This window comes from Acromyrmex echinatior, chromosome 1, assembly GCF_024713525.1.
Source record: "Acromyrmex echinatior isolate Ae372 chromosome 1, ASM2471352v2, whole genome shotgun sequence".
Classification (NCBI taxonomy): domain Eukaryota; kingdom Metazoa; phylum Arthropoda; class Insecta; order Hymenoptera; family Formicidae; genus Acromyrmex; species Acromyrmex echinatior.
In genome coordinates, this window is record NC_141852.1 from 7540915 (window position 1) to 7556011 (window position 15097).

General features: G+C 27.1%; 1 protein-coding gene across 16 annotated transcripts in view; it reads right to left on the reverse strand.

The window, feature by feature from the left end:
* LOC105149759 (putative fatty acyl-CoA reductase CG5065) overlaps nucleotides 1-15097 on the reverse strand; it is a 37128-nt gene that overhangs the window by 20749 nt on the left and 1282 nt on the right. For 12 of the 16 annotated variants that reach the window (XM_087408895.1, XM_087408830.1, XM_087408868.1 and 9 more), the window contains one exon: nucleotides 14123-14170. The exons of the other annotated variants lie outside the window; for them this stretch is intronic. The gene's annotated coding sequence lies outside the window, so the exon portion shown is untranslated. The remainder of the gene's footprint in view (nucleotides 1-14122; nucleotides 14171-15097) is intronic. 16 annotated transcript variants of the gene reach the window in all.

A 15097-nucleotide genomic window follows, 5' to 3' on the forward strand; every position in this document is an offset into this window, starting at 1 on the left:
TTCCTCAGCAAACAATCATCACAGAATAATTCAGTAGTCCGTCAAGAAAAGTTACTCTACAGGTTTCCAAGTCTGAAGTGGATATTTAACGGACTCCAAGCATATTAAGAAGCTTTGGATATTCTTGGGTTCAATAATTATAAGATTTAGTCAGTTACATCGAAACTCTCTAATTACAATATTCGTGATCCGGAGTATCGAACGTGTCATTGATTTAGTTTAATGACACGTTCGACACTCCGGATCATGAATATTGTAATTATATATATATATATATATATATATAGTTCCGATTAATGATTAAATCTTATAATTATTGAATTCAAGAATATCCAAAGCTTCTTTTAGACTGTCGGCATTAAAATAGTGATTCTTTTTTCTCAAAAATTTTTCTATATAAGTAACATACACATGGCGCAATATTTCGAGATTTATGCAGAGCCTTATTTTATTTTATTGTTTAAATCTCTCAATTTGAATAATGATAAAATTTATTCTTCGTGTGTACATACATGTCGATTCTGGATTTGGATCTTCTTTATAGTGTAAACAATTTGACAGGATTACAAAGAATTTCCGGTCTTAAACAACGCGATTTTATGAATTAATAGTCTTGAAATATAATTAATTATAATTAAATAGGAACTTACAAAGGAAGGAAAAGTGCTTTCCTGGCAAGGAACATACGATTAAATATAAAAAATATTTATTTTCTCAAAAATATGTATTTTGAGAGTGTTGATATCGCTGATTTTAATTCTGAGCATAGATTTATAAAATTTCGAGCCCTAAGCGTAATATTGACAACATATTATATAAACGAATAAAAACATATAGACTCTGAACTTTCTTTTAGTATTACTTTTAGTATTATAGAGCTAACGACTTAGAACGTTTGTAACTCTTTTTTAATTTTCTTTTTTATTTGATTTTTAATTTTTTGTTTTTTTTTATTTTTTCTTGTTTTATAATTTTTTACTTTTTTATATTTTTTGATTTTTTGTATATTTTTCAATATATATTTTTTATAATTTTTATTTTTTTCATTTCGATACTTTTCAGTAATTATGGGAAAATTTCTTTTGAATACTATTAGAAGAGTGGTATTTTAACTCAAAATTCAAGAGTCACAAAAAAGTGGCTTTCCCGGCAGTCTAAAGGTTAACATGCTTGGAGGAGTCTTAAGCGTCCACTTCAGACTTGGAAAGTCTGTAGAGTGACTTTTCTTGACAGATTACTAAGTTATTCAGCGTTTGCTGAGGAAAACTCCAAAGAGAGTCGAAATGTTCAATACTTTGAATAAAGAAGATATTACGAAAAAATTGGAGTTAAGTCATCATTCCATATTAACATTGAGCACCTCCTCCTGCGCTGACTCTTATTAGCCTTGAATAGTTTATAATTGTTATTTTAAAAAGTGAGAGTCCTCTGTTAAGATATTTTATTTTATTGTTTAAATCTCTCAATTTGAATAATGATAAAATTTATTCCTCGTACATACATGTCGATTCTGGATTTAGATCTTCTTTATAGTGTAAACAATTTGACAGTATTACAAAGAATTTCTGATCTTAAACAACGCGATTTTATGAATTAATAGTCTTGAAATATAATTAATTATAATTAAATAGGGACTTAGGGAAAAGGAAGGAAAAGTAGAATTGAATTTACGTCCACGTATTTAAAATTACTAATAATGATCTTCGAACTGTAGATTGTCATCTTTCCGCATAGAAATTACCAATGCAATTGTAGCATGTCCATCTAACAGTAGTCATTTTGAAATATGTGATATATACGAAATATACGATATAAATTAACTAATTAAAATGAATATCAAAAAATTCTTAACTCACTTAAATTGAAATATAAAAGCATAACTCATTATGGAGAAAGATAACATCTTCAATGTTGATGTAAAGAATATGATTTTGTATACGACAATAAAATAAGCATGTAACAGAGAAGATAAATAATAATCTTCTTTACAATTGAAAAAGAAATACTAATAGAAAAATCAGGAAACTCAAGAAATATATAGCTAATCCATCAAATCAGATGGAATTCAAAAGATCAATATCACTCTGTGAATTTAAAAATTTCTGCTGTCTTTGTATGTATATCATTTCCGAGATTAACCTTCTATTAAGAAAAATCTCTTCATCTAATATCTTCACATTAGCTCAATCAAATTTCTATTTCTCAACGCTCTTCAATCAACAGTGATTCGCAAAGGCATTTTATTTATTATTTATCGATTCAATCGTTAAAGTTGTTACTTAATATTCACAATTTAATTTAATATTAAAGTTATACATTTTTTAAAAGTTTTTTAGTTATACATTTCATTTAACTTTTACTTAATTCATGTATTATCAATTTAATAATCACAATTTTAATAATAAAAAAATAAAATCTTTGCCGTTCGAAATTACCTGCTGCCACGCGGAATAATGTCGAATTGACTTCGTTTTTTGTTTAAAATTATAGTTTTTAGTTTACATTAATCATGTACGAACGTTAATTTATTGTAGTTTAAAGCTAAATATTCTTAGAATAAAAACTTTTGTAATTAATAAAAAATCAGTTTTATTTAATTTATCGCTTAGGCATTTGTAATTCTCCTCTATAAATCATAATCATTAAAGACTAATGATATGATTTACTCTAAATAGCATGTATATTATATGATTATCACATGTTATATCGTACTAAGTGTATATTGGATTATCACTGGATGCACTGACGAGATACTAACCGATCTTATGGAAGTTGACTGTTAAAATTTAAGCGAAAACAGTAAAAAATTGATAATATAGTATTTATTAATTTTATGATTTATTTGTTTTGTAGACATGTAGGTATATATATATATATATATATATATATATATATATATATGTATATATATATATATATATATATATATATATATATATATAGGTATATATTTTTTTAAAACGCAATAATACTCGATTTTTATTTAAAACTGTGATTTCAATGTTATTATCAGAGTTCGATTATCAATAGAGATGACAACTGTAGAAAAAAAATTGTAATTGTATGGCAGTCTAAGATATTATAGCATTACAAGTATGCATACTTATTTATGCAGCATTTATATAATAAAAATTCATGAATTCAATAATGTATTATCCAAATATTTATTTCAATAATCACAAATTTATATCAATTATTGATAATGTTATTGTTTTTCAATTATCTCTGAACCCTTTGGACCCCATTGATCACGAAAATTTTTCCAATGCCGGCTGTTTTTAATAGTATCATCAGTGCTCAATGCGAAAAATAAGATTTTATTATTACTTTAATATAGTACAATAACACCCTTTGCATTTACCCCGTGTTCGCAATTCCTCCACTTTTCCCTATGCATATTCTTGCATTGATCGTACATCGACTTTTAAAACACCATTCATTGACACAATTAATTGCAGGTCGTTCTGTCAAGGGCACATAATAAAACAAAATCCGAAAAAGCTACAGAATGAATTTTGAAATTGCGCTAAGAGGCTCATATACCAGTTTTAGTAAATGTTTAAATTATATAAAATAATAATAATAACACTCAAATTAAATAATAATAACGAGAAGAGCTAACGAATATTTTAAAATTTGAATGACATATAATGATAGTACATACAATAATAAAAATAGACATATGTCAACTCCGATCGAGTCATTATCAATGTTAATTGAAAATTTTTAATTTAATACAATAATAGTCAGTTATTTAAAAATAGACATTAGTTAAAAATTTTAACGAAATTGCAGACGTTAGATGTCCTGGTAGAATCAGAAACGCATAATAAGATAACACAGAACAGGCCGACTTATCCTCATTTCCACCAATGTAGATTAACTTTAACCTCGGTTCAACTTATTCTATATCTTTTTCTAATCTTTAGAATTAAAAAAAGATGAAGACTAAATTGAACCGAGATTAAAGTTAATCTACATTGGTGAAAACGGACATTAGTAATTCATTATAATAGATATTCATTACTGTGACGAGTACCATTAGAGACATTATACTTGTATTTATAAAATTCTGTTGAAAAATGTAGTCATATAAAAATGTATAAATTGATGTCATATAATATATAATAAATTGTCGATTTTTTAAAAATAACGTGGTTAGACTGAATACAATAAATTAATGATATAAACATACCTTGATCAATGTGAGTCAAGCAAATTAATGCAGTCAATCCATTGATGAGTCAGTATGAATAAATATTTCTTTATATAACAAAAGATACAAGCAATGAGAGATACAGAGGAGGCCCTTATTATGAGTTTATTTTGGATAAATGCTAGAAGTCTATGGACAAAATACAAGGAGCGTCCCAAAATTTTCCGAACTTTTGAAATAAAACAACAACGGTTTACTTTTTTTTTCAAATTCAAATTGTTTATTCAAAGTAGTCCCCGTCGGACTCAATACAACGTTTGGCACGATCTAAAAGCATTTCAAATGAGTGTTTTATGTCGTTCAAAGGCACGTCCTTCAGAATAGTGGTACAAGCCCTTTGGATGTCTTCTACGTCCACATACCGCTTTCCTTTCATGGACAAATGCATTTTGCCGAATAGGTAGAAGTCACAAGGTGCCATATCAGGCGAATACGGGGAATGGTTGATTGTTAAAATGTGATTTTTAGTCAAAAAATCAGTGACAAGTGTCGAACGGTGAGATGGCGCATTATCGTGTAACAAGCGCCAACTTCCTCCTTTCTCGTACCGATGTATACAACATACTGACACTTGAGACGCCATAACTTCGTTTCCACTGAACCAAATGTCATGAAATTTTTACTGGAAGTCAGCTAGGGATGTACCTTTCAAACGCGCAATCGAACACACGGATGGCGCCACCCGACCTATCCCTATTGAAAAAGTTCGGAAAATTTTGGGACGCACCTTGTATAAAGAAATAATAGGTCATTTTGAAGGGAATTTAATAAACTTTAAGATAACATTATATAAAATTTAATTCAAATTTTTTCTTTTTTTAAATTAAAGAAACGTAAAAAGTGAACAAATCGCAAAATAAAAAAATTGTGCTCCTAATATGAGATGCCCCGAGAAATCGACTGTAAAACGCAAAGTATGTCAGTATTGCAATTAAAAAACTTTATTTCATGTTTCTAAAATGCAAACAAACACAGTCAGCGTACGTGAAAAATGAGCATGTAATAGATTATACCCAGAACTCGTCTTTAAGTATTTGGAATCAAGCTTCGCAGAAATAGGCACTCGTTCATTCCGGTTGTCCTTTTTATTATTGTACAATAACATTTACTCTTTAGCAACGATTTCCATTATAATATAAGAGCATGGGTTTATATATAGCGTTTATTAATTTAACAGAAATACCGGTATCTTATATTAACGCCTATCTCATAATAGGGGGCTTTCCTCTATATGAGCAATTATGCGATGGAGATCAACTAAATTTTTATATTTGTACAAACTATATCAACTGAAGAATGAGAAGAGATTGGTATAGAAAGAAGGAAACCAGTAAAATAGCATGAAGGGCATGAGTTGTGGAATAAGAGGGAGAAGTATAAGAAAGTAGGAAAGAAATTAAGAAGGAAAAAGTGATTGTATAATTTGGAGATAAGATTCTGGTAAAGATTCTGTCTCAACTTGTTTGTTTAAATCTTGCTTGTTTCTTTATATGAACCATCTCCGATATAAGTCTCTTGTTATAAAGATGGTTCTTTATTTAAAATTTATATGTCTTTCCATTTAAAATTATGGTTACGATTTATACGATTCTGTAATGACAGAAGGAGATCCTGTTTTTTTGTTTACACCGGAGATATGTTCATGTAATCTTGTCTTTAACTTTCTTTCGGTTTAACCTACACAAGTCGCATTGCAATCTTCGCACGAAATCTTGTAGACAACATCTTGATTAGATAATTTATTCAATTGGTCTTTTCCTCTTTGAATAAATTTTTTTAAAGTATTGGAGATAATAAAAGCTACTTTGCAATTAAATTTAGTAATTATGGGTAAGAAACTTTTATATATGGATTTAATGTAAGAGATTTAATGTATTATAAAACATTTTTCTTTGGCTTGAAGGAGAATATAGTCATGTTATTATTGAATAGATATTTTATTCTTTTTTCTATTTTAGTAAAAATAAAAGAAAGTGGATATCTATTATTTAAAAGAATAGCATTAACTAGATTATTTTGATAAAAATGAGGATCTGATAATTTTATTATTCTATCTATAAAACCATAGATAATGCTTATTTTATGAGAAAGAGGATGATGCGAGTTATAATTGACGAATCTACCAGAAAAGATTGTCTTCTGATATGTGTAAAAAATAATGATCTGATTTTTTATAATAATAGTTGTATAAAGAAAATTCAATCTTCCATTGTTACTAAACTTTCATTGTAAATTGTAATCTCATGTGTAAGAAATTAAAAATGTTAAGTATGTCATTAATATTATTAGATGGAGACGCTAAAATGATGTCGCTCACATATCGAAAATAAAATAACAATTCCATAGGTAATTGTTTGATCGCAAGTTCTTCCAAGTCTTGTAATACAATATCAGTGATAGTAGGAGACAGTGGTGAACCCATTGGAGTGCCAAATATTTGTTTATAAAGTTTATTGTTGAAGGAAAAGAATGTAGAATTTAAAACTAAACAAATGGCAATCAAAAATTTATTTAAAAGAATGTTGATTTTTTAAGAAATAAAATCCTATGTTTTGATTGAAATATTATCTATAGCTAATTCAATTTGAACATTTGTAAAAAGCAAAAAATATCAAAAGAAACCAACACATAATCTGGTCTGAAACAAATACCCTTTAACTTGTCAATTAAATGGAAGCTATTCTTAATGGAACTCTAGGTGCCTCAGATATATTTTTATTATTGATATGATGTATAATAGAAATAAGGAAAGATTATATAAAGGATTGTTAATCGAAGAAATTATTATTCTCAATGGATTACCTTTGTGGATTTTTGTTAGACTATATGCTCTGGGAATGTTACTGTTCGTGGAAAGTAGATTTTGATATGTGGACTGATATGTCGAATGATGAAATTGTTCTCTTTCCATCTGATAAGCAAATTAAATAGATTGTTGATAAGTTTTTTATCGGATCTTTTTTAACTGTCAGGTATGTGATAAAATATTTTATATATTTATTTATATTTTATATATTTATTTCAATATTCGATAAAATTTTTTCCATTCTTAAGATGTAAGTGTCTTTGTCAAGAACAACAGTGACGTTCCCTTTATCTTATTACTACAGCAGATAGGCACTTAGTTCCGTTAAAAATAGCTTCCATTTAATTGACAAGTTAAAGGGAACTTATTTCGGACTGGACTATGTGTTTTTAGTTTTTCTTGACGTTATTTCCCTTTTTACAAATGTTTCCTATTGAATTGGCTATAGACAGTATTACCAAAAGATGAAATTTTATTTCTAAAAAAATCAACATTCCTTTATAAATGAATTTTTGATTGTCATTTGTTTAGTTTTAAATTCTACATTCTTTTCCTTCAACAATAAACTTTATAAACAAATATTTGGCACTCCAATGGATTCATCACTGTCTCCTACTATCGTTGATATTGTATTATAAGACCTGGAAGAACTTGCGATCAAACAATTACATGTGGAATTGCTATTTTATTTTTGATATGTGGACGACATCGTTTTAGTTGCTCTAATAGTATTAATGATACTTAACATTTTTAATTTGTTACACGTGAGATTACAATTTATAATGGAAGTTAGTGACAATGGGAGATTGAATTTTCTTGATACAACTATTATTATAAAAAATCAGATCATTATTTTTTACACATATCAGAAGACAATCTTTTCTGATAGATTCCTTAATTATAACTCGCATCACTCTCTTTCTCATAAAGTAGGCATTATCTGGTTTTGTAGACAGAATAGTAAAATTATTAAATCCTCGTTTTTATCTAAAATAATCTAGTCAATGCTATTCACATTCTTTTAAATAATAGATATCCATTTTCTTTTATTTTTACTAAAATAGAAAAAAGATTAAAATATCTATTCAATATATCATAATAACATGAACTACACATAATACTCTCCTTCAAGTCAAAGAAAAATTTTTTATAATATCTTACGTTAAATCTATATCTAAAAGTTTCTTATCCATAATTATTAAATTTAATTGCAAAGTAGCTTTTATCTCCAACTACTTTCAAAAAATTTATTAAAAGAGGAAAAGGATAAATTATCTAATTAAGATGTTGTCTACAAGATTTCTCATGAAGATTGTGATACGACTTGTATAGATCAAATCAAAAGAAAATTAAAGACAAGATTACATGAACACATCTCCGATATAAACATAAAAACAGATTCCTCTTCTGTCATTACAGATCATCATAATCATAAATTTAAATGGAAAGACATAGAAATTTTAGATAAAGGACCGTCTTATAACAAGAAATTAATATTGAAGATGATTCATATAAAGAGACAAACGCAACATTTAAACAAACAAGTTGGGATAGAATCTTTACCAGAATTCTATCTCCAAATTACATTCACGTTTCCCTTCTTAATCTCTTTCCTACTCTTCTATACTTCCCCCTCTTATTCCGTAATTCATACCCTTTCCTATTTCACTGGTTTTCTTCTTTCTACCAATTTCTTCTCATTCTCCAAACAACAGTTGATGTAGTTTGTACAAAAATTTAGTTAATCTCCATCGCATAATTATTCATATATATCTCTCATTATTTGTGTCTTTTTTTATACAAAGAAATATTTATTCATACTGGATTGACTATATTAATTTGCTTCACTCACATTAATCAGGATATATGAATAATTTATATGAATAATTTATTGTTTTCATTCTAATCACGTTATTTTAAAAAATCGACAATTTATTATATATTACTTTAATTTGTACATATTTATATGACTACATTTTCCAACAGAATTTTATAAATATGATTATAATATCTTTAATGGTACTCGTAACAGTAATAAATATCTACTATTATAATAAATTTTTACTAAGTCGGTCTATTTTGTGTTATCTATGCGTTTCTGATTCTACCAAGGACATCTAACATTTGCAATTTCGTTAAAATTTTTAACTAATATCTATTTTTCAATAATGGACTATTATTGTATTAAATTAAAAATTTTTAATTGACATTGATAATGATCCGATCGGAGTCGAAACATATGTCTGTTTTTATTATTGTATGTACTATCATTACATGTCAATTTTAAAATATTCGTTAGACTCGTAGCCCTTCTTGTTATTATATTATTTAAATTATATATTAATGATAATTATAATTATTTCTATATTGTTATTTTTATTAAAAAAATAAATTTATTAGAGGTTATTTTCATATGTATGATAGCGATATAAGGTCCCAAATCACCCGTACACCCCTTTTATCTTCATATTATAAGGCTCAATAAAAAATATGTTTATATAAAGGCAATAATTTTAGGGTTTAACAAGCTCTTTACTAATCTTATCTGTTTGACTTTGGGTAGCATCGCTAAGATCAGATCAAGGTTACATTGATTTTTTCAAACGAAAACCTCCATTTATTGTTGCATATTTTTAGAGCTTAATTTGAAAACTTTTCAAAACACTGTAACAAAATATTTTTTCTTTTTAAGTACTTTTTGAATTTATAAGGCTTGAAAGCTACCGCCGACAGTAGTTAGTATTATCTAAGAATGTAAGATGTTCGTTCGATTTAACTTTTTAAATGTTGTTCAGGGTCATGATCTTGACATCATATCAAGATCAAAGCCTTTGAAGGTTGTTCATCTTATTTTCATTTTTATTCATTAAAAATGAAAATAAGAGAAACAACTTCTTTAAGGCCTTTTTTAGAGTAGAAAGAAAATAAAATAATAAAAACCAAATAAAAAAAATCAAATTAAAATTACATCGGCGAAAAGCATCTGATTTGATTTGAATATATACAAAGAATGAAGAAAGGCTATTGAAGAAAGCTCTTCAATGGATACTTCATGGAAATAGAAGAAAAGGAAGACCAAGAAAATTATGGATAGGAAGCATTCAAAAATTAATCAATGAAAGGCAAATAAATGGAGATGAAAAGATCGAAAACTGAGCATGAAAATTAAGCAGTTTAAACCCGATTAACTAATTAACTTAGAAGAAAAAGAATAAAAAAGAATTTTGCAAAGTATGATTTGATCATTTCTTCAGTCGCTAGATTTAATTCCAATCGAGTTCTTATAGAAAGAATTTGACAAAGTTATGTAAGAAATGTGAGATTTGTTAAAGAGTATCTTTGGAAAATTCTATAAGAGATAGTACAATATCACAGAAAAACTAAATGTTTATAATTGTACCAGAAATTCAGTGAATATCTATCTTGAATGAAAGTCACAATAAAACTGTAAATGTGGCAACAGTAAAAATATGTTTTACAAATAATATAATCTTCATGATCATATATACTACAAAAAAAACTATATATAAATAATTAGTTAAATGAAACTTAAGTTTAATGAACTTCAGTAGAAAGTAATACATATTAAGTAATATGAACAAGTTGCTAAATAATGGGGACTAAATCCCCAAAATTAATCAAAGGAATGCTAGGTTTGTCAAAAGATCAAATGGAAAAAAGAGAGCATATGGAAAAGAGGATATGAAAACGCAAGTGGTCTCGTTGCGGAGTAACATGTGATTATACAACTTAGTCAGCGATCGATCAACCTACACTTCGAATATTGATCGACCATACCAGAAGAATTATATTTTTTGCCTATACGTAAATACCAGTAAATCTTGCTTGCGAAGATTAGAATCAATGCGAGAATCACTCCAGAATGACACGTAGAAATTGCTTCGTTCGAACGAAGAAAAACTTCGCAAACTAATATTATTTTTAAATACGATAAGCGCCATTTAAAATTGGATGTTAAACTAATACATATATGTATTCTTCGTTTATCTCAATAATCAGAAATAGAATTGCGCGCCATTACTGTCAGATTTTCAACACAATCCATTTGAAATATATATATATATATATATATATATATATATATTAATTTAACATCTAACTTTTTATTACATAATCGAATGATCACTTTAAATCTGAATCAGTGGATAATCATTGATTATTCAGTGGCATATTTGGCTCTGGATAATCAGTAAAGTTCAACTAAAAAGGAAAGAATGTATATAATTAAAATACTGATATTTGATAATTTCAATCTTCCAATATCATATTCATTGAATTTATGCATTGAAACAAGGTTGACATAATAAAGATTAGCTAGGTTAGGAATCTCATATTTCATTCACTGATTATCAGTGATTTATCTTGGCACTGATATCAGTGATTATCTACTGATTCAGATTTAGAGAATATAAAAAAACGAAGAACATAAAAAACCACAGCACAACCACAGGTTGTCGGTTGTGAAGATTAAAACTTTATTCAATAATGAATTATTTAAGCGTTTATCAATACCCATATCAAAAAATAAGCGATTAAACGTTTCGGCCACAATCTGGCCATCTTCAGTAATTAAACATCCTCTTAAAACGCAAAATTTTTACATTTAGTCGAAATAAGTACAACGGTCATATGTTAAAATAGATTAAAAGTCTTCTTATTAGTGTGACGATGATCGTGCGGCAATATTACAACACCAGCTTATATGCCAGGACACAGTAGAACAAGAATTTCCAGATTCTAATCAGAATAAAATTTATAATCTCGTTAATCTCTTATACATGAAAAATAAAGAGTAGATGCGTTACCTGTTTTACAGTTAAAAAACGAAGCGGTGGATCTCAGACATTACATTGTCAGTCATGACATTGTGTGTTGTTAGTGGTCATGGAAAATGCACTTTCGAAAGTTTCATTTGGTATATATTAGGTGTTGGAATTAATTCGTAGCGTTTTACAAGTGATGGGAAGTACTTTCATTAATGTATTTCTTAATGCTCATGTGAAATAAATAACATTCTTTCATTAAAAAACGCTACGAATTAATTCCAACACCTAATAAATAGTGGTAAAATACATGATATGACCAGTAACAACACACAATGTCACGACTAAATTTTAATTGTGCGAAGTGAAATTTTCAAAAATGTACTTTCGAAAGTTTCACTTGGTATATAAATAGTGGTAAAATACATGATATGACCAGTAACAACACACAATGTCACAACTAAATTTTAATTGTGCGAAGTGAAATTTTCAAAAATTTACTTTCGAAAGTTTCACTTGGTATATAAATAGTGGTAAAATACATGATATGACCAGTAACAACACACAATGTCACAACTAAATTTTAATTGTGCGAAGTGAAATTTTCAAAAATTTACTTTCGAAAGTTTCACTTGGTATATAAATAGTGGTAAAATACATGATATGACCAGTAACAACACACAATGTCACAACTAAATTTTAATTGTGCGAAGTGAAATTTTCAAAAATGTACTTTCGAAAGTTTCACTTGGTATATAAATAGTGGTAAAATACATGATATGACCAGTAACAACACACAATGTCACAACTAAATTTTAATTGTGCGAAGTGAAATTTTCAAAAATGTACTTTCGAAAGTTTCACTTGGTATATAAATAGTGGTAAAATACATGATATGACCAGTAACAACACACAATGTCACGACTAAATTTTAATTGTGCGAAAGTAATGTCTGAGATCCACCGCTTCGTTTTTTGACTATAAAACAGGTAACGCATCTATTCTTTATTTTTCGTGTATAAGAGATTAACGAGATTATAAATTTTATTCTGATTAGAATCTGGAAATTCTTGTTCTACTGTGTCCTGGCATATAAGCTGGTGTTGTAATATTGCCGCACGATCATCGTCACACTAATAAGAACACTTTTAATCTATTTTAACATATGACCGTTGTACTTATTTCGACTAAATGTAAAAATTTTGCGTTTTAAGAGGATGTTTAATTACTGAAGATGGCCAGATTGTGGCCGAAACGTTTAATCGCTTATTTTTTGATATGGGTATTGATAAACGCTTAAATAATTCATTATTGAATAAAGTTTTAATCTTCACAACCGACAACCTGTGCTGTGGTTTTTTATGTTCTTCGTTTTTTTAATTTTTAAAATTATAACCACTTTTATTTAAGACATTTAAAGAATATACTTATACAATTATGCTTTATGACAATAATAATAAGATAAACAATAATTTTGATCAGATTTTTGACTCAGCGCGTCGTAACGAGAGCAAAAGAACTTCACCATCAATCTTTTATTACGTTCTTATCTTATCGCAGTTATAGGCGTTCGTATAATACAATGAAATTCTCAAATCACAGCATAGCGCGAAGATGTTATATCGTGTGGAATTTGCAACAAAATATTTTTTCTTCGATGAGTAATTATGTCATTCTTTCAATTAAGAACATCATTAAAGCTGGTCATGAAGGTAAAAATTGCGTGGACAACAAAAGTTTCGAATAAAAGTGATAAAAAGTAATTTTGGGACAGTTTATTGCTATGCGAATATTAAAAATTAGGTACATAAAGCTTAAGACTATTTTCGTGAACACATAAATATTGCTAATTTTATACGGAAAAGAAAGGTTTTGTTGAAAAAATTAGAATAAATGTAAATTGAAAAATCTGGAAAAAATGGAATATTAAAATAATATAGGTGAAAGAAGGGCAAAGAGCCAGTATAAGGTAGCAAAGAACTTTAATTTAAATTATGAAAATAATATAATTATGAAAATAATAATTACAAAGAATAAAATCGACTTCGATCGAGTTATTCTCAATGTTATAAACATATAAATAAACATATTCATCTTTACTCAACACATCTTTATAAACCAATAACCTATATAATATTACAAAACTCATTATAAGTCTATAAAATATTTTTGCATATTCTTCATTTTGTGTAGTGCTGCGAGTTTGAATTAAATCAAAGTAGTAATAAAGTAATACTCTAAAAAAGTGACCGTGAACAAAAGAAAATTAATATTTAATACATACAAATTAATAATATATATAATATAATGATGTACCTTATCAATTATATCAGTAAATGTGTTGAAAGTCCATTAATAAAAAACCTGAAAAAAAATGCAGGAAAATAGAAATCCAAATCGTGAATCGTAGAATACATTGGTTCCTTAATTAAAATTGAAGCAAATTTGCAAGAATAATGAACATCTGACTTCAATGATGTTGGATAACACAATAGGAATATTAAAAGTTAACACAATAGGAATATTAAAAGTTAACTATTTAAATAATTGGATCGTTAACAAAATTACATAGGATGATTTAGCATTATGCTAATGATGCAAAAAGTGACTCACAACCAAATTGAGCATCAAATAGTTTAAATAATTGAACATAATTATTTATAGATCTCTCTTTCAGATCTGCATTTACAATGAAAAATGTTTTTATAATAAGTCTAATAGATTCAACCAATATATTTAAGAATAAAAAAATTAAAGAATAAAAGAATTAAAATTCTACAATTTATCCGGATAACATGTCTGTTATATGAGATATCTAAAACTTTTAACATATTTAAAAATCCAAATATTTTATGTAACATGAATGTTATCTGAATATCAGATAGACATAATTGATTTTTTCCTATTAAGTATCAAAATTTTTTGATAATAATATTGAATTTGTTTAATTAAGTTAGCAATTTCTTAATGAAAAGAAATGTTTAGTAAATGTAACTAAAAGTTTTATAGATACAATCGAAAATATTAATCAAAAATATTAACCAAAACCTTTTGTAATTATGTCGCTTAAACATTTCTATAAAATATCGAGTCTAATTATAATAAACAGAAATTTTATTTAATCTTAAAATAAAATAAAATAAAATGCGTTCTATCACATATCTTATTGATATAAATAAAACATTTTTTTCAGTGTAGCTAAATTTTTAGACATTTTAACAAAACCATTCTATCCGTGTAAATCGCTACTGCTCTGATAGTAAAAGCATATAAAACCAGTAGGTATATATT